General features: G+C 44.8%; 1 long non-coding RNA gene across 2 annotated transcripts; it reads left to right on the top strand.

Annotated features, from left to right (window-relative positions):
* The first annotated feature begins 4,664 nt into the window (after positions 1-4,664).
* LOC146990278 (uncharacterized) lies at positions 4,665-5,904 on the top strand. Of its 2 annotated transcripts, none has more exons than XR_015035655.1 (3): positions 4,665-5,539; positions 5,614-5,698; positions 5,792-5,904. It is a non-coding gene; the product is annotated as an uncharacterized LOC146990278 (long non-coding RNA). The 2 variants fall into 2 exon arrangements; XR_015035656.1 differs by having other exon boundaries at positions 4,665-5,317; positions 5,394-5,539; positions 5,614-5,887.
* The last annotated feature ends 15,438 nt before the right edge of the window (positions 5,905-21,342 follow it).

Below are 21,342 nucleotides of genomic sequence, written 5' to 3'. Positions count from 1 at the left end.
TCATCTTGAGGGTGAGGCGAGGGAGGAGATAAAATACCGCACCAGAGCAGAGCAAGCAGACCCAGACCAGATCATTGCTATCCTGAAGGACTTGTATGGTTGCACCCGCTCCTATATAGCTTTGCAGCAAGCCTTTTTCGCCAGGACGCAGCAAGAGGGAGAGACCTTGCAAGAGTTTTCCTTGGCTCTGATGGCCCTTATGGAGCGGGTAAAGCAGCAGGCGCCTGATGGTCTTCTTAACTCTACCGTTCTGCTTCGAGACCACTTTGTGGAGCATGTTCTCGATGGCGCCCTTCGTCGGGAGTTGAAACAGCTGGTCCGGCGTCAGCCTCAGGCCACTTTGATAGAGGTACGTGCGGAAGCTCTCCGCTGGGAAAGGGAGGGATTCCTAGGGGGCGCTAGAGAGCGCAGTCATTCTCTCCCGGCCATGTATGGTCTGCAGTATGGAGTCCAAAGTAGTCCCTGTCCACCTTCGGTCATTCCACAGAACTCCGACCTATGTGAGTTGAAAGAACTTTTAAAGCGACAGCAGGAACAACTTAATCAGCTCACTCAGACTGTGGCCTCTTTGCACACCACTTCCTTGCCACCTCGCCATAATCATGCTGGTCCATTGATCTGTCGTAGATGCCATCAACCAGGCCACTTTGCAAGAGAGTGTCATGGCCGGCAAGCTCCTCCTCAGGCCCGTGCTAGTTCTGCCTTCGGCCGAACCACCCATGAAACCAGACAGGCTCCTTCTGCTTCCCAGTCGGAAAACTGAAACCCACTGAGTTGCAGAGCCACAGCTCAGGTGGGGAGTCGACGGGCTCAAGGGAAGGGACCGTGGGTAAATTAATGTCATCGTGTCCTCATTTGGATCTTTTGATGAGTGGTGTTACGGTCCCATGCTTGCTGGACACTGGGTCCATGGTGTCCACCATAACAGAGAGCTTCTTTTTGGAGCATTTTGCCCCATGGGGTCACAATCGCCTCCAGTCTTGTCATTGGCTCCAACTTCGAGCGGCTAACGGCTTAGCAATCCCGTACATTGGCTATCTTGAGCTGGACGTGTCACTGTGTGGCAAGGTATTTCATGGATGTGGGGTACTGGTGGTACGAGACCCCCCTGGTGCATCGTCTTCTGTCCCTGGGATCTTGGGGATGAATATCATCCAACGATGTTACCAGGAGCTTTTTGGTTCACACGGTGCAGGGTTGTTTAGTCTGCCTGCCGTGAATCAAGCTCCTGATTTAGTTCTTGAGGCCTTACAACAGTGCCACCAATCAACCACTCTCCCGTCAAGGGATCTCTTTGGGACTGTCAAGGTCCGCGGCCCAACGCCAGTGCGTATACCCGGTGGGGTTACGCAGTTTATTGCAAGCACATGTCCTGAACAACCTTCTAGCTCTGTCGTACTTTTTGAACCCCTGGCATCTGGGCTTCCAGCGGGACTCCTTGCTTCCCCCTGCCTTATTCAAGTTGTCCGTGGTACTGCTTACGTCCCTGTAGTCAACGTGGGTACGGCTGACGTCCTCCTCTACCCACGCATCCGTCTGGGTACCCTCAGCCGTGCCCAAGTGGTGAGTTTACCCACTGGGGTTACAGAGGTGAGGTCAACCACAGCTACAGTTTCTTCTTGTACGGCTGAGGTCCCTGTACAGAGTGGAGTAGAGGAAGTAGACTTGTCCGCTTTAGCGCCTGAGCACCAATCCGAGGTGCGATCTCTTCTGCGCAGGTATAGCTCGGTCTTTTCGGCACATGACGGTGACCTTGGTTGTACCAAGCTCATTTCTCACGACATACCAGTGCTTGACAACGTCCCTGTGCGACAGAGATACAGGCGCATTCCCCCCTCGGAGTATGAGGAAGCCAAGGCCCACATTAATCAGCTTTTGGAGGCCAAAGTCATCAGGGAGAGCAGTAGCCCCTACGCCTCCCCAATTGTCTTGGTTAGAAAAAAAGATGGCAGTTTGCGCATGTGTGTGGACTATCGCCTCCTTAACAGTAAGACGAGAAAAGATGCTTTTCCCCTCCCTCGTATAGAGGAGAGTTTGGATGCCCTCTCCGGTGCGTGTTGGTTTTCGACCTTAGATTTGGCCAGCGGGTATAATCAAGTTCCCGTGATGGAGCAGGACAAGCCCAAGACAGCTTTTTGCACACCCTTTGGCCTCTTCGAGTGGAATCGAATGCCATTTGGGCTGTGCAATGCCCCAAGCACGTTCCAACGGCTGATGCAAAGAATGTTTGGGGACCAGCAGTGTCAGTCTCTTCTTTTATATCTCGACGACATTGTTGTGTTTTCTTCTTCCATCACCCAGCATCTGCAACGCTTGGAACTTGTGTTGAATCGTCTACAACATGAAGGCTTAAAGGTCAAACTGGGAAAATGCGCTTTCTTTCAGAAAGAGGTCAGCTATCTTGGGCATATCATTTCAGGGGAAGGTGTTTCCACCGACCCAGCAAAAATTGAGGCGGTTGCCAAGTGGCAACGCCCCCGCCATGCTACAGAGCTGCGTTCATTTTTAGGATTTGCAAGTTATTATAGGCGCTTTGTAGAGGGATTTGCGAAGGTTTGCAGCCCCTCTCCATAAGCTGGTAGCTGAAGTAGCTGGGACACAGGGCAAACGACGCCATAAACAAGATCTTGGTCCGTCATGGACACCCCAGTGTGAAGAGAGCTTTGAGGCTTTGAAGACAAAGTTAGTCTCAGCCCCAGTTCTGGCATACGCGGATTTTTCCCGCCCCTTCATTCTGGAGACTGATGCGAGCCATGGTGGCCTAGGAGCCGTCTTGTCCCAAGAGCTTGAGGGGAAGGTTAGGCCAATAGCCTATGCCAGTCGAGGCCTCCGACCAACCGAACGAAACATGACCAACTACAGTTCTATGAAACTGGAATTCCTTGCCCTCAAGTGGGCGATGACAGAAAAGTTTCGTGAATATCTGTTGGGGCACCAATGTATCATCTTCACTGATAATAACCCGTTAAGCCATCTTCAATCTGCTAAACTGGGAGCCACTGAGCATCGGTGGGCTGCGCAACTGGCTGCCTTCAATTTTGAGATCAAATATCGATCAGGCCGGAGCAATGGAAATGCTGACGCACTTTCCCGGCAGTACATCTCAGGTCCCACCGCTGTTGAGCAGGCCCTACCAGGTACAGCCGTTCCAGCTGCACTTCAGCAAGCTGCCCAACCAGTTGCAGTGACCCCAGTAACTCAGTCCGTGATATCTGCCCTTCCATCACATACCCCTTCAGATATTCACTTGCTACAGCAATCCGATCCCCTCCTACAGGAGGTCTTGGTCTTTTGGAAGCAGCAGGTTCAACCGACTTTAAGAGAAAAGCGGAATTTGTCTAAACCAGCTTTGGCACTCTTGCGACAATGGGATCGTTTGGTGGAGAGGGATGGCATCCTTTATCGCAGAGTTTTTCGCTCAGATGGTGGTGAAGAGACTCTCCAGCTGGTCTTGCCAGCTCGATTGAAGCAGGAGACGCTGAGGCTGCTTCATCAAGCACACGGCCACCAGGGTATTGACCGGACGACGGAGCTGGTACGAGAGCGATGTTATTGGCCAGGGATGTGCTCAGACATAAAGCAGTGGGTACAGGAATGTGAGCGTTGTCAGGTCGCAAAAGACTCCGGGCCAGTTGCACACAGCTTTATGGGACATTTGCTGGCCTCCCGGCCAAACCAAATCGTTGCCATTGACTTTACAGTCCTGGAGCCTTCCCACACTGGGTTGGAGAATGTTCTTATAATGACAGATGTATTTAGTAAATACACTGTGGCTGTCCCAACTCGGGACCAGCGTGCACCCACTGTGGCCCAGGTCTTGCTTAATGAATGGTTCTTTAAATTTGGGGTACCTAACCGCATTCACTCCGACCAAGGTCGCAGTTTTGAGAGTACTTTGATTCAACAGCTCTGCTCTCTGTATGGGGTGGAAAAGTCCCGCACCACCCCATACCACCCTGCAGGAAACGGACAGTGTGAGAGGTTCAACCGAACTCTACACAACCTCCTGCGTACCCTACCTGTCTCACGAAAACAGAACTGGGCCTCCTGTCTCCCGCAGGTCCTTTTCTGTTATAACACCACGCCTCACCAGGTCACAGGAGAGTCTCCGTTCTTTCTTATGTTCGGACGTGAACCTGGCCTTCCTGTGGATTTCCTGCTGGGTCGAGTCCAGGACCCTGTACCGGGAAGGGTACAAGATTGGGTGGCTGAACATCAGGTAAGACTTAGGGTAGCTTTTGAGGGGGCACATGATCGGCTGTTGGCAGCGGCTGGTCGTCGCAAGGAGCGGTACGATCAGCGGGTTCGTGATGAGCCTTTGTGTGTGGGGCAGCTTGTCTACATGCGAGACCACAGTGCTAGGGGACGTCATAAAATCCATGACATTTGGAGTCCGGTGGTCTATCAGGTTCTGGAGGTGCCCCGTGGTGAGGGTGCGGTGTACGCCATTGCACCCGTAGATGACCGGGAGAGAGTGAAAAGGGTGCACCGTAACATGCTAAAGGCCCAAGTGGGGCGTGATAAGGTTGTCCCCCCCAGTTCCTTCGTCATTGCCAGTGGTGCCGGAGGATAACTTGTCGACTGAGGATGACCTATGGGTGTTGGTCACTGAAACCCCGTTACCATCTGCTGCCGATGCGGTCAGAAACCCGAGGTCCATAGAGTCTGGTGCTGCACCTCCATGGAGGGACCTGCCTGCCTCCGAGACACCTCTGGCGCAGGGACAGTCTGGAATCCCAGTTCCTTCTCCACCCCTGGTTGATCCCGCCAGTATTAGTCAGCCCGTCCTTCGCAGAACAGGTCGAGCCACTGCGGGCCAGCATTCTAACGTCCATCGTCTTCCACGGGCTGTTGGTCATGTTGATGAAGGAACAGTTGACCCAAGGGCAGTGTCTAATGTCCAGTATGTTCCCCACCGGCCATGGTGCTAACTTCAAGTTTGCTTTAGGTTCATCGCCGGGACGGCGATGCAAAAGCTGGGGGTAGATGTGGCAGAGTGGCCCACTCATTGTTTGTTTTTATATTTTGGGTGTAGTGCTTTAGGGTGGAATTCCACTTTCATTTTGGGTGTAGTGCTTTAGGGTGGAATTCCACTTTCTTTTCCTGCCCACTGTGTCACCGTCTGGGATCAATCTCCCCCTTGATTAAGGGGCGGCGCACCGAAAATTATATGTGACGAGGCTCACCTGGTCCAGGTGCGTGTCCTCCTGCCTCGTCTCAGTAGCGTCGTCAGTGCAGCTTCGTCTGGCGTGACGGCGGCAGTGTTTGTGTGGCGGTGAGGTGCAACAGGCTAATCCAATACTTTTCATGTTCTCCGGTAAGTTTTCCTACCAGTAGTTTATTGCTCTGCATCTGTGGCTTGGCATGGTGTTTATTGCACTCTCTGCTTGTAGCAGAGTCGGCTGGTCGTCTGGCTGGAGCGTGAGGAAGGAGTTTGGTCCTGGGGGCTTTTGTGTGTGTGCGTGAGTGTGGCGGTTCACACGGCCACACAGTGTCTGCTCCTTTTGCTGCTGGTTGTGCCTCCGCTCTACGTTGTCAGGTAGGTCTCTCGATCTCATTGTACTGCGCATCGGTGTTATGTAGCAACATGGCTGACTATCCTTGGCTTTGCAGCAGTGTGGCCCGACTACGTCGGAAGTGGGAGTGTGGTCTGGAAGCGGGCGCGTATGCTTTGCGTGCGTGGTGGTCAATTTCTACGGTAGGCTGTCTCATTGTTTTGTGCTTTAATGTAATGTGCCTTCTCTAGCTGTTCTTAAATATGACTTTGCCGCCTCTGACCTGTTGTCTACAGCGAAGCTGCCGTGTTGTAGTGCACCTCCCCCTGTGCCGGAGCCCTGAAGCATCCACGTCCCTAACGAAGCGGGCCTCTACACTGCCAGGGTCCCTACTGCTGTTCTGTCTGAGTTTCTTTTGTTTCTTTTCGTTACAAGCTCATATTATTACTTTAGTATTTAATAATTTTTATTTTGGTCATTTGTTTTGGGTATGAGTGTGAGGTGCAGGCCTTTTGCCTAGCACCTGAACCCTGTTAAAGCTGCAACTGCGCTGTGCCCCTGGGCGTAGTTAGTTTGTTATTTTGTTTCTTTTTATTTTTGTTTTGCTTATATATTCAGAGGGTTCGAGAGTGTGTGAGTGGGTGTGTGTGTGTGATAAAAAGAAAATATTTTGGTGTATGTATTTGGGCCTAGTAATTGAAGCCTTTAACCGTTGTCTCTTCTCTCTTGGGCAGGAGCTGCTGGTGCCACAGAGGCAGGAGACTGACTGATCCCGGTGGTGGCGGTCCCCTTCACTCCCCTGTACAGTAGTGCACTTTGGTGTGACCAGTGTGTGTGTGTGTTTTTCATGTGTGGTAACATAAGGGCCCCTTCCCTCCCCCCTTATCAGCAGTCCTCCATGCCAGTGAGCCCTCAGCCCTGCACCTAGCACTTTAATTGACACGTAATATGCTTCAAGTGGCCCTGGTTAACTTGTGCAATATTCCTGATTGATTTTATAGCAATTCGAATTGTATATTTTTTTTAAAGAATATTGTCAATAAATTGTAATCTCTTCTGGAATCACGTCTGCACGCTGTGTCTCTTAAACCTGTGTGTCCTTTGGGGTAATAGAAATTAGTATCTTACCTAAATTTCCTGGGGGCGAAATTCCCCCAGGTGGCGTTGTTGGGTTCAGTAAGGAAGTAAACTTAATTTCTCCTTGTAGCATTGCCACACTTTCATAATTTACAGACTTTTTTCCTCATTTCACTTTTTGTTACCGTTATCTTCAATACTAATTTCCTTTTAAGGGATTCCCCTATTGGGAATCCAAATTCAACTGTACAAACATTTCAAATATTTAAAATTTTAGTTCCCACATTTTCCCTTTTCATAACATCCACAATCGGTCCCTCCGGAGGTTCCCCCTCAACGGAATACTCCCCATTCCAAATGGAGATCGTGCACGACAATTCAATACAGACGTCTCTGTAAGGACCGCTTCGTTTATGGCACCAACGATAAAAAGCCGGTCACTTCGTTTATGCTACAAGCGATAAAAGCAAATAATTTTGTTTTAGGGTGACAAAGTGATTAAAAAACAACCAGTCGTTTCGATTATACTACAAACGATAAAAGTAAATCATTTTGTTTTAAGGTGACAAAGTGATTAAAAACAACCAGTCGTTTAGTTTATACTACAAACGATAAAAGTAAATCACTTTCTTTAAGGCTACAAAGTGATTGAAAAGTACCAGAATCGCTTTGTTTATGCCACAAGCGACAAAAGGCAAATCACTTAGTTTTACGGTTACAAGTAATTCAAAAACCGATCAATTTGTTTATACTACAAATGATAAAAGCAAATTATTTTGTTTAGGCTACAAACAATTAAAAAGCCGATCCCTTTGTCCCTGCTACAAAGTGATCAAAAAGCAGATCTCTTAGTTTGTGCTACAAGTGATCAAAAAGCCGACCGATTGTGGATAACATGAGAAATTAAAATGTTATGTCTAATTAAACCCAAATTTTAGAGAAAAATAATTTAAATGTCAATATTTCAGTGCTCACCAGATGAATTTCCCTGACTTAGTTCGCAGAATTCCAGCGGCAATGATCCAGGACGACAGTAGCAGCCCTCCCCTCTTTTTGAGGTTTGGAGGCTGGAAAACTTTTCTCTTTCCAGGCTGGCCTGTCGCTGCCAGCCGTCCATCCCAGACGATTGCACGAGGAATCCCGGACCGAGCCCCCAAATTGTCGTGGAAATTTTCTGTCGCTGTTGCTGGTGAAAAATGAAATAGAGACTTGGCCGGCCATCATGATTTTATTTCCTTGCAAGGAAAGGTCCATTCGACCCGAGTGGGTGATGTTAATGAAAAGACAAAGACAATGGGGCGACCGAAACACTTATAGCTGAGGAAACACCTCCTCAGGTATGCCACACCCCTTTGTCTGCTGCAGGGGCCGGTCCAATACTCAGACAGTGTGTTTTCAATGCTCTTTGTCTGTTGGAGGTATTGGCACCGACCCCCGAGGGTGTATTTTCACACCTGGGGCATCCTGCAGGGTTACATGTTTAGAGGTCTAGACATTAGAATACACAAATGGGTAACAAACAAAGGAGTTCTCATACCTTGGGAGGAAAGCAGGGGGTAGGGACGTCACAAGTGATTAAACCAAAGGAATATTGAAATTTACCATTACAAGGGTCATCAGCTCCTGTAGACAGTCCAACACGTCCTTGATCATCTCCACCACGCTCCATGTGGCCTCCTTCTGCCCCACTCTAGCAAACCCAGAGATTTATGATCCTATAACCTACTCTCTAATTCATTTTTACAGCAATGTCAGTGTTAAGTTTCACTATGCCTTAAGAATGTTATACTATATTATACATGTAGGCCTCCACTTTAAATTGGCTGTAGATGTGAATGTGAGTGTGTGAGGATGTTCATCTGTGATAGACTGTTGATCTGTCCTGGGAGGACCCCGCCCTCACTCTGTCAGCTGGGATTGGCTGCACAGATAAACCAGCAGATGACTGGATGCATGTTGGCCTAGTTTATCTCATTTAAAATCCACAACAGCACTACTTCTATGAAATGTTTTCAGTTCAGTTTCAATTTTTCTTGTAGTGTGTGTTATCTTCATTTATTTATTCATTGTATCATATTTCGTTATTATTATTATTATTATTATTATTATTATTATTATTATTATTATTATTATTATTATTATTATTATTATTATTATTATTATGCCCTTTTAAGTATATTTAACATTATCATTATTATTTTCAGTACTGCCATTCAAGATGTTCAATGTGTTGGATTTAATCTAGAAACAATAAATATGTGTCTAAAAAAATTATATCAGGGGGTGAAAAACAAACAGCGAAACAGCAGAGACTGTTGAGCAGTGAAACATCTTCATCGTTCTGCCTCTGTCTGCATTTAAAATCAAACATGGCTGACTTCCCCTGTCAACAGTGGAGAGAGACTATGTCAAAGAGGCAACATTGTTGAACATTTCTTATCAGTTCCGGGTGTAAGCACTGAAATCCTGTCTCTCTCACACACACAGGACAGGACTCAGTGACCTCAGGAGATCTTGAACTTTTTTCTTTTTTTTGATCTAAAGTGCTCCTGTCAACATTGTCCAGATTCACTTAGTTTCAGTTCATGACCTGTCCTGAAAACAAAAAGGAATCCCACATGTCTGAGATGAACTGACCTTCAGTGAACTGATGCTTCCTGTGAGAACAAAATATACAACAGTTTTCTGACACTTGTTTACACTGTGGTTTCCAGTTACTTAGTTGTCTGTGGCTGGACTGTCTGTGATGGATCATACTGTATACTATGAATGACTCTATTGTGCAACCCAATGCATCTCTGCTTTAATGAAGTTAATCAATCACACCCATGAACCGTTGGAATTCATCCTCTAAACCCGATCCAATAGCTGATGAAAAGGCTTTCTCTGGACCAAACTGATGGATGAACAGACTGATCGACTTAGATTATATTGATAATCACCCAAACCTCCAGTTACCTTGGACTTTAAACCATCGTTTCTGACTGAAAGTAGCAGATGTTTGCAGAACAGCCTCTGTCCTCCTGCTGAGCAGCAGACAGCAGCTGGCGAACACAGAGGAGCATTTAGATGTTTCCCTCAGGGGCTTCTTTCATCAGGTGACACAGACACAGGAGCACATGAATCATCACGTTGGGCACTAACTGATGGATGTGGAGCAAAAAAAAAAAATCCATTCATAAATTAGTATTGCAATTGTGTCCGACAGTATTCTCTCTGTCCTTGATGGAGATATTCTCTAAAGCATTGATGGTTATGTCATCCTGACATTTTCAATCTACAGCGCTCTGGAAGTTGCCATCTGCATACAAGCTTAGCACAACTGATCTGTGATTAACAAAGTCATTATGATGATAAAAACAAGCCTTGTTATCTCATGATAACGGGATGATAATCTCAATATTTTGGGATGATGGAATAAAAAAACATATGACCTTTCTCTGTTTCCATACACGCGTCAATACATCAGATTTCAGACCAAATCTTTGAATTGGCCCTCTCTGGGGTGTGATATGTGAACAAGACTGGTATTACAGCTTTTCTGAATTTCTAAAAAGCTAATTCCTGTTATGTGGATCAGTTGCTCATTTGTCTAAACTCATTCACTGAATGGAACATCCTTGTGACAAAACCATAAACTACAGTAGCTTCACCTATTTGCAGATCTCAGTCATTACTTTTGCAAAATTCTTACTGTAACACAACTCTCATGCAATAAAACACCGTTGTCAATGTGATGCATATAATGGTAACAACATAACTGATAGTACTCATGTGTTGAACATTGAATATGCTCTTCTGAACTCTGGGAAGAGATATACAGTAGGCTTCCTTTGTGCAGGCACAATCGATACAAACATTCCTTTGTGCCTGTATCAACCACGCTTCTCAACAGTAAGAAATGAATGTGACGTTTCTGTATATGTATACGAACATATATGGAAAGTATACTTATGACTCAAGCTATGGATACAGTACATACAAGTGAATGGATCAACTATGTTATGAGGCTATGTGATGTCGAAATGAATGTATATGTATGATTCCAGTTAGTGTATGGATTCATGTGAGTGCTGGTGTTCTTATGTGTTGCAACTTGTTCCCTATCTCTGGAACAAATTTCTCCCCGGTGGAGACCAATAAAGTAACCTTACGTAACTTAACTATCTGTAACAAGTGGAAAAACATAAACACAAATAAAACACACGTGTCATCCGTCATCAATCACATAACGACTCAAAATTGATCACACTTGTTTCTCGTGATGTGAAAACCAATATAAACCACTTTAGAATGCAAGACTGACCCAGCCCGAAGACCAGGTGAAGCTCAGTGACTGCGTGATCAATTGTGTACAGTCTTTTGATTTTTCTACCCTTTACATGCTGTAGACTTTCTGTATTGATCAATTTCAAGATGATGATGATTTTTTTTCATTATGTTTGATGAATGCAGAGTAAATGCTAAATCCATAGAGTTGTGAAATCCTTTTTTTTCTCTTTAGTTTTGGAGACAGAAAATGCATGTGTTATGTATACTGTAATGTGATCAGGAAACATTTCGACATGACCTGAACACTGTGTTTTACATTTTTTGGCACAGGTCAAACTATTTTGAGGCGATGTGATTGTGAATGTCATGTGAGAAAAGAGTTTTGTGTTTAGAATTCTGAGAAAAGGACAGGAAGGTTTTTTTTGTGGTTGTTGTTGTTTGTGAAAAACTCTCATCCTGAAGTAGAATGTCATGGTAACAGCTATGATGGAGGAGGTGGTCCTTCCTGGAGAAGGTCTCAGAGAATGAATAGATGGAAGTGGCGAATATATGTGAATAAATATGAAACAGCTTGTAACCAATATTCAAATAAATGATAATAAAAGAAAATATTAAGATTAAATCATTAAAACAGTTCAAACAGTCCAGTGAATCATGCTGGAGGCTTTTTTTATTGGCTGTGGATGGCTGTGGTGTTGGTGTCATGTCCACTGCTGCAGTTCATGTCTCTTCATTTCAGTGGCTCTTTTCCTCTCTAAGCTTGTCACAGTGAAGTTTTGACTTGAGATTATGTTGTTGCCTGTATTTCTGCTCTAAGCAGGCTGAGTATAATCTAGGCTCGGTCACGACCAAGAACAAGTGCAAAAGAGTCACATGTCTGCAGCCTGCAGGGGGGCTGCACTGACAGACCGCGGAGGGAGGCCAAGGTTGGGGAGAGCTGTGAGCATCGCTGTCGGCCTCACACACAAATGTACACAGTTAAGCTGAAATTAAAAGAAATAAATAAGTAACTGTAACAGATTCATTCTACAGTTCAAGAAGCTGTGGTTGAAGATAATGTGTGCACATCTGCATGGATGGATGTGTGTGTTTGTGTGTGTGTGTGTGCAGGCGTGCCACAGCCTCACCCTGCCATCCCTCATGTTATCCCTCCTGACCTTGTTTAACCTGAAATCCAATCAGATTTGTGCAGAGACCGGAGGGCCCGTCAGATGTGTCAGCTCCAGCTTGCCATGGACTTCTCTGCCAGATGTTCACTATGGCAGCTGCCTCGCTGTGCTTAAACTATTCCACTGTTTCTCTCTCATCCTGTCTCTGACTGTTTCTGTAGATGTCACTCTCGCTTTCCCCAATGTAGTTGTTTCTCTGCAGACACAACGGTCACGCCACAGCAGGACAGCCGAAGCAAAACATCAGCTGTACCTGTTGGCTGTGATAACACGGTGAAAGACTTGATGACACAGTGGAGGACTCAATGACATGATGACATGATTGGTGGCGGACAGTGTGTCCTTGTTCTGGACATATCTGGCTATGTTAGCAGGCTAGCAAAGGACACCTGTCCTCTTCTGTTAGAGACACTAACTGTGTCCAAAATCACTCACGACTCACTAAATAGTAGTGCTGTCTGAATGTATAGTTGGAATTAATATACTCTATATGTTGGATTCATAGTAGGAGAGACCAGAGATGGTTGTAGACTACCACTTTTTGCCTCAGCTCCTATAACCTGCAGAGTGTATACGGCCCAATCCCATTCTCTTTTTTAGCCCTACCCCTTCCCCTACCCCTTGCCCCTCGCCCCTTGAAACGGAGCTACAAGGGGTAGGGGTTGAAAGTCAACCCCTACGAATTGGGACACCCCTTCAACAATCACATACGTCATCACGTAGTCTCCACTGGCTTTTACGTAAGCAGATGCGGCGAGCTTTTGCCAGAAATCCAATCGCCTTGTACCATATAACTTAATAAAATAAAATAAAACTTAATGCAGGCTGATCGGTTCATTGTAAAACATTTATTTATTTTTGTAAATGTGGTGATTAATGTAGTACGTAGGCTACAGAGCTCAGAGGCTGCGCTGCTCTTCTATCCAAGAATACACATGAAGCTTCACTTTTCATTCAAACAAACAATGCTACTGCCACAATTGTTAGATTTCATCAATGAGACCAACATTTATCTCCTAAAAAGAATTTAATAAGCCGGTAGTAAACCTCTAAAAACCTGCGGGTAAGTTAATTAGCGATAGCCTTCTCTCCCGGGATGAGGACGTAGTTTGTCTGGCGGAGCAGCGCTGCAGACCGGGTGGCTGCCTCTGTGAGGAGCCGCTCCTCCTGGAGCTTCACTTCTCCGAAAAATCGTCGGAGCAAAATTCTAACCAGCCGTCATTTGGATAAACTAACCGCACATTTGGGACCTAAACAGTTACTTTCTCGCATGAAAAAGTATTAACTCTTTCGCGACCATTGACGAGTTAACTCGTCACAGCCTGCCGAACGTTCACGACCATTGACGAGTAAACTCGTCAAAACCGTTTTTTTACAGATTACAATAATAGACACTCTCAGGTACCCTGTGTGTGAATATGGTAGTCCTCTGATATGTAAAACTGTTTTAAACTAAAATCAAAACATAATGTTTTTTATAAACTGTGTGATCTTGGTTTTGTTTGAGTAATCTGTCTCCTTGAATGCTGCTCTGGGGACAGCGTGCAGCGCTGTGCGGCTGTCGGCTACAGTGTTGCCACTTTCTCGCTGAATGGCGACTTTCCAAACCCTCTTTTGACAAAAGCGACCGACAACAAATGTGGCGACTTTTACCGGTGCTGTTACAAACGTTTTTGGTTTGGAGACTCGGATCTAAAATCCCGTTATCACTGCTGTTTTCACGGCGCTGTACAGCAGAGCGGGCGCTGAGCAGCGGGGGCTGTGACCGGCCGCCCCCGCCCCAGAGCACTCATCGCCGGCCAGTCACACAGCAGTGTCACGGAGCTGCTGCGCTGCAGCCAGAGACCCACACCGCTGCACCGCTGCTCTCCACGCTGCCACACCCCCCAGATTTGCCTACAAATATATTTATTTAGCCTTAGAAATCATTTGGGAGACGCCACACTGCAGATTACCGGTAAAATGAGCAGATTGCCACTTGACACAAAAGTGCGTTTTTCTCTGAAACTAGAGCGGGAGCTCCGTTTTTGGAGAAACCCAGCTCTCTTCTTCTACTTCGTACTCACGAACGAAACGGCGGAAAAACTCGCCGTTTTTCCGAGGAGCACGTTGGAAAGTCACTCTTCAATCACGTGAAAACAGTTTGTTTCTAGGTGATGTAGGAGAGTTCGGTTCGACGTGAGAAAAAGGTAAACAAATAGCCAAAAACATGTGGTCCTGAGCGGATGTGCTGAGGAATTAGTGTGGTCACGAAAGAGTTAAAACTTAATAAAGTGACGTAATAACAGCGCTACAGCAAGAAATAAAACAGCTTTTCGTTTTACAGCTACCGCTGCCGGCTGCCACAAGATGCATTCTGGGAAACTTTTCATACCCCTCCGTTTGAAGTGTGCCTCTGAAAAATCTCCGTTTGAAGGGGTATAGCCCTACCACTTCCTACCCCACTACCGGGGTAGGTTGAAACACAAACTGGGGTCAATTGTAACAGTGAAATTAAAAACTAAAAACTTAGGCCAAACCCAAAAGACAAGCATCTATGTAAGTTTACTGTGCATGTTCCAACACTAAAGCATCTTCCTATGGTCATTATGAACAGGAATAGCTCATCACTGATGGCTAAATGAAGAACAGTGACAGTGGAGTGGATCCTAACATTAGAAAGCTGTCTTAAAGAACATATTCTGATAATACCAGTGAATGTTGTACGTGTATGAATGTAAAAACCTTCAGCAGGAGGTCAGAAGCAGCTCATGTAAAATTCCAGGAAATATGGCTGACGGCCTCACACTCCATCCCCACCTCTGTCAGTCATTGTTTGACTATAGTAGTCAAACATATACGTACAAGTTACCTAATTCAAACTCCAATGGTATCGATACTAGTCAGAAGTTAGACTTGTCTCAAAAGATTAGTTTCTTACCTAAAAAAAATTTTTGGACTGTAAAACCTGCCAACGTCTTCACACAGCCATGCAAATTCACATGCAAGGTCAGGGAGTGAGTGCAGGTACACGTGATATTGATCACATAACTCTAATGTTATCCCTCGTTGTAGTTTGACCATGAATGTTACAACCATCCCTGGTCTCCCACAATGCAGCTTGTAAAGTATAGTACAACCAATGGTCACTAACCAAGCAATATATACCTTTATTTATTCTGCCTTTTCTTTTGATGCTCCAAACTCGTATAATATTCTCCAATACGCTTTGGGGCTAGAGAATATTCTCTCTCTTGCTGATTTTAAATGTATGGTGTTGACCTTTGTAAATCACCCTGAAATAGTTTTTCAATGTAATTGTATTTATGCTCTGTTACTGCTTGTAAACTTGTCCCTGTAAATCAGGGACAAACAGTGACAAACAAGTTAAAATAAAGGTTTAAATAAATATAATAAAATACCATAATGCTTTGTGGTAAAGCTGTAGCTATAGGGCCCAGGTTGACCTCTGTATCTGAAGTCTGATTGGTTGAGCAGCAGCTGCACAGTTTATCCTCTCGCTGACTGTTTCTGTCCTGAGCACAGGCTCCACTTCCCGCCGCCCTCTCACCACCAGGATTTTAATTGAGCTTTGTGTCCTGCTGCATCGTGTTGCCTCAGAGCAAAGTCTGCTCACATCACATGACAGACGGCAGTAAGGCAGAGGACAAGCTGAACTGCTGGGATCAGTAACATATGTACAGTGTCAGGGTACGCTGAGCAATTACTAAGTGCCATTTGTGACTCTTAGGATTTATTTTTTCTCACTGTGTGACTACATGGTTCTTTCAAAGCAAAGTAATTGTAATGATCCACAGTGGATTTACCTCCAATATATATATATTTTTATTATCAATTAAATGTATATTAAAGTATGTAGTAAGAAATGTGGCAAGTCAATTGGAACGTTGAACACATGTACCGGAGCACTGCATAGAACCAACAGGAACACAAGCATACTTGTAGTAAATTAAGCATGTTCTGAATAATTAACAACGTAAAAAGCTTTCTTTATTAAATATATATATATATATAAGTCAGTGCGCCCACTTTTTTTAAAAGCCTGAATCCAAATCCGAATACAAATAGTGCACTGGCTGTACACCCCTAGTGGAAAGTCACTAGTGTTTCCATTCGTCACCTAAATTTGTCACCGTTTCCTAACAAACTTGACGTACATCATTTCATCACATCAAATATTTCTGGTGCTTTTTGTGCTGTAACTTCACTGTAAAGCTTCAGATGACATGTTCACTCTCTCAGCTCCTCTTTGCCCCTCAGAGTCACAGAGATGCTGTGTGTGTCAGGACTGAGCTCCCTGGCCACTGACACCTGGCTTTTAATGAGAATGGGAAATTCCACCATGATTGGTTTATTGGATTTCATACACCAATGAACAATGAAAAGATTCAACACAACCCACTGAGCCATGTGTGTGCGATGTTTTTTATTTTGCTGTTATGTAATCGTAAAAACACATGGACTCGCGCTTGCGTGGAAAGCCTTCACTGCCCTAGTCCTACACAGGCAGCCTGCTGAGGGTGTTGAGTGGGGGGGTTGTGGATATACTGTAGTCTACCAATACAAGCATGCACGAGTCAAAATCAACAAGAAATCATGAACATTGTGGAGTTTGAGGGACCACTCACAACATTTTTAAACAGCGCGTCTTTATTTAAATTTAGCTGGGCTCCACTAGCCTATACAGCTGCATAGCGGGGTGAGCTAACACATCACAGTCTGTGACGATGCCCACTTTTCCAACCCCATTCTGTTTGAAAGAAGAAGAAGAAACATTTTTCTCGGAAAACAGAGGTTGTATGTGAGCTGGTGGCAGGTGATGCGTGCGCTCAGGCATAACGGACTGTTAATGATGTATTATCGGGCACCTGATACACACACATATATATGATATACACATTACATTAACATATTTGTGTACCTGATAATACAAAAAATAATTTTACTCGGTGACAGTGAAAAAATGAAAATTTAGTTTGAGCCTTTCTTGGGCTACTTTGGAGATGCAGGTTCCCCTCTGGCACCGCCACACAATTCAGAACATGTGCCTTGGATGTTGGATGTTTAAAATAGAGCCTGGCAGTCGAGTTTACTACATTAGGTGGCTGTTTGTCTGGATGATAGTATGAGTATGTCGTGTTGTAATGTAGTGTGAGTGTTGACCTCCTTAAAAAATCATAAAATATCCAAAATGCGAAAAAGGTTTTTAACGAAGCCAACGAGAAAGCAATCCATGAAACGATGGATAATGTTGGATAAAGAAAACCTTTTATGATTTGTGTTGCCTTATCTGTCATAAACAAGATTGCGGATTACGGGGCGTGTTTGTGTCCAGGTGCTGCTGAGACGAGAGCTGGGACACCGGGTCGGAGGCTCTGATCTAACAAGGTTGGTTTTCAGCCAAGAGATGCCAGGTGGAAGGTAGAGAGCCTCCATTCTCCCTGGAACAAGTCATTCAATCATCACAACTAATCTGAAGCTGTTGAATTCAGGTAAACATATTGCATAGTTCCTCTTTAAAAGATGATGGGGTATGTTGAATTCCTCTTTTCTTATTGTTCTTAATTGCTGACAAATCGTCACCACACTGCACTGCACTCATGAGGTCTAGTTGCTATGCTAATTGTCACATTCAGGAACACACAGACAGCAACATCTCCAGAAACACTTGCTTTAATAAAATTGCACATACAGTACCAACAAGTGATCGTATTTCTGTAAAACTGCCGCATATCACAACATCTGATCCTCAGCACTAATGTACTAATTTTAATCACTTTTTGTAATAAGTGCCCAGTTAGATTCACTCAGCTACTGATTACAGTCAGTCACTGATAATCATATTAATAATCTGCCCAACATCTGTGATGTGCCTCTGCTACTGCATACTGTACATGTCCACCCTGGGTCTTTCAGTGAGTTCTTGTCTGTAGATAAATGCATCTGACCCTCTGTGTTGTGTTCATTCATTTTTTATATTGTCAGACACTCGGTTGAGACAGAAGAGAACAGAACTGACCTGTCACAGCTTCCAACCACATCAGAGCAAGGCTGCTTGTTGGGCCTATTTTTAGTGACACAGGTGGGGTGAGGTGAAACCCTCCTCAGGTCGTGGAAGCTGAATGATATTTAGCAGGACACACCGAGGCTTATGTAAGGTCCAGGTGAGTCAGATTCTCTGGCCTTGACCAGGCTCGGAGAGATGAGATTAATTCAGCGGCGACTCAGTCTGACACCATGTCTGCTCTCTGGCTGCGGACCAATCAGAAGATGTGGAAATGGGAGTTAGTGTCAAGCTGTGGACACCTACCTGCTCAGATCTCTATCAGTCTTATTAACTCATGTTTTGCTGACTCATAATAATATCCATGGATCTCCCAATCAGGATGCTGAATGGCACTGTCATAGACAATACTTCTCCTCTATTTTCATCTGAACACAGGGAGGTGCATTTGTACAGAAGCGTATTGCATTCACTTGAGTAATTTGTTCATTTTTTGTTTTTTTTTAATATTATTTTTCCGTTTTTCGAACTAATTTTTTCCCTGTTTTTCTGACAATTTTTTTTCTGACTTAACAAGATTTCAAAATCCCACCTGCAAGTGCTGCAGTCAAGCCTCCACTTCATCACGGCTCTATTACATTTTTGATCCATGAGATACATCCATGGATATGCTCCACAAAAAATACAGTCGAGCCATACCTGGCATTGTAGATTTTCAAAGGAAAATCCCATTCATTTTTCTTCTTTTCACTATGTTCCCAGTAAATTCAGATTTATATTGAAAGGAAACAACCTGTTATTACAGAACACCACCTCAGAGAGTGTTACTCAGAAAATATCAGAGCAGTCTGATGTTGCACCTTTATTTTGAAATCAGTCCCTACGTTACTTGCAGGTGGGAGCTTCTCATGGGATTTTGACATCTCAATAGCTAAGCCAGAAAAAAATTACCACGAAAAACAGAAGGAAAAAAATTACCACGAAAAACAGAAAATTATTCAAAAAACAAACCGAAAAATAAATTACTCAGAAAAACTGGATGTTTTTTTTCATTATTCAAGTGAATGCAATACGTTTCCGTACATTTGATTAACCCTGATGATCAGATTTGTCCCTGAACTCCTAGACGTGTGTTTGTGAGTGTTCAGAAATCAGACATTATCCTCCCTGCTGCTCACATGCCCACTCACACAGCAGGAAGCACATTCTAAATCATCCAATGTGAGCTTGGAATTAAATGCTCACATCACGCAGCACGACTCTAAACTACCGGTAGGTGTGAATGTGAGTGTGTGAGGTTGTTTGTCTCTATATGTCAGTCCTGTGATGGGCTGGTGACCTGTCTGGGTGGACCATGCCCTCACCATATGTCAGCTGGGATTGGATCTAGCCTCCCATGACCCCTCCCGGGATAAGCCAATGGGTGAATGGGTGATATCCTTTAAAACCAACGGAGCATCATTATCTTTGTCAGAAACACAGTGCAGCAGACTCTAACCTCTCTGTGCATGAGATCATGTCTGAAATAGCACTTTTACATCCAATATACAATAACAGCTAATGAATAGTCACAGTGTCCTTTACATTTGACCATCACCAGTTCATCCTTGAATCATAGTGAGTGTTTTTGCCAAAATCCAATATGCGTCCAGGCAAGAGTTTGTGTGTTTGTGTGATGTTGGGACTGGATTTGTCTGCTGTAGGTTGACCCAGTCCATCTGTGTCATGTTTGAATTTCTGAACACAAACACACAGACGAGCAAAACACACAGGAGGCAGGTCCCCGTGGAAACGGACCAGTCTATATTCAGACCTCAAGAGGAGGAAGGCTCCAGCCCACAGCCTTATATAATCCTTCTCCATCAATCTCACCTACTGCCCGTTTTATTACTTTGGGGTTTAGCGCATTCATCCATGTGGCTGGATATTGACTCTCTTCCCATCTTGAAATCCCATCTCAAATTACACCTCTTCAAATGGAAACTCCAACAGCAGAGCTTAATCTTATTCATGACAGGCATGACAGTGGCCCCAATGAACTCACATCAGAAGATGGAGGTGAACTGGGGGCCGGGGTCAGAGGCTGCCTTGACTGTGATGCAGGGCAGCCAAAAGACAAGTTGCAGCCGAGACAGGGAAACCATTTGGTGAACCAGTCTACCATTACGTCAGAATGGTGGTGTGTCAACTCGACAGCAAGTCCAGGTTGGAGGAAACTGGAATGAGCCTGGTAGGATGTCTTGTTCTGGTTAGAATCCAAACAGGCATTGGAAGATTCTCAGGTGCCCTTTTCCAAGCTGGCCCACCAGAACCTTTGTTATTGGACTTTCTTGGTCTGCTATATCCCAGGATGCCAGGTGAGTGGAGAGCCATGAGCCCATTATGGGACATCAGCTCTTAAATGCTGAGGAACACAGCATTTAAGATGATCTTGGGACAGTTGCTGGGGCTAAGATGGTCCTTGACTTGCTCGTCCACCTCCTAGGAGATGGTGGCGACCAAGTGGGAGGCAGAGAGGATAGTGTCCGCTTCTGGAGAGGAGTCCTCTGTCTCAGAGAATTGATAGGTGCGGGAACATTGAGAGAGCCTGACTGAATGATTACTGTCACAGCCTGATCTGGAGCACCTGAGCCCGGAACAGATTTTTCTATAGAGAAGAAAGGTCTGGCTGGTCCGACTCTGATTCTGAGATTGGAGGAAAAAACGCCCCGGCTGTTTGGATTTCTTACCTTCTTAGCCTTGCTAGCTCTATAAAGATGATGGGCTGAGCTTGATAGATAAAACTTTTGCCATAGCTGGTCGGCAAACAAGCCAGAAAATCCTTCTTGGACAGCAAATGGCGTAAAAACACTCTTTGAATATCTTTACAGTCATTTCTAAATATCCGTGGTGAAACTCTTGAAACGCTCTCCCTGGCTGGCTGGATTTTCCATTCAGGCTGCCATACAAACATGGCGGCGCAAGATGGCAATACTCTCTAAAGCAAGACCTTTGCTATGTGTATATAAAAGAGGAATTATAAGGCTACAATAACAGATTTTATTTTATAGTGATAATACACTTATACAAATATATTCATGGGTAGCATATTCAGATTTTGCCAATAAACCTTGGCAATTATTACACACTGAACCTTTAAGCCCTGCCTTTAACCATCTCACCCATCACACACACAGCCACACAGTACTGTAGGCAATACAGAGCCTCAAGCTCTTGTCTGTCTTCTCCACAAAGAAGAAACCCATCCCTGCAAAAGAGGACGAGGTTTGGAAGATTCCAGCAGGAAGGGAAGATAGCTCATGCATATGACTTCCAGGACGAGCCA

This window comes from Trachurus japonicus, chromosome 3 (assembly GCF_045865225.1).
Source record: "Trachurus japonicus isolate A0001 chromosome 3, Traja_1.0".
NCBI classification, from domain to species: domain Eukaryota; kingdom Metazoa; phylum Chordata; class Actinopteri; order Carangiformes; family Carangidae; genus Trachurus; species Trachurus japonicus.
The sequence above is the reverse complement of the archived record's forward strand: the minus strand, read 5'-3'. Positions and strand labels throughout refer to the sequence as shown.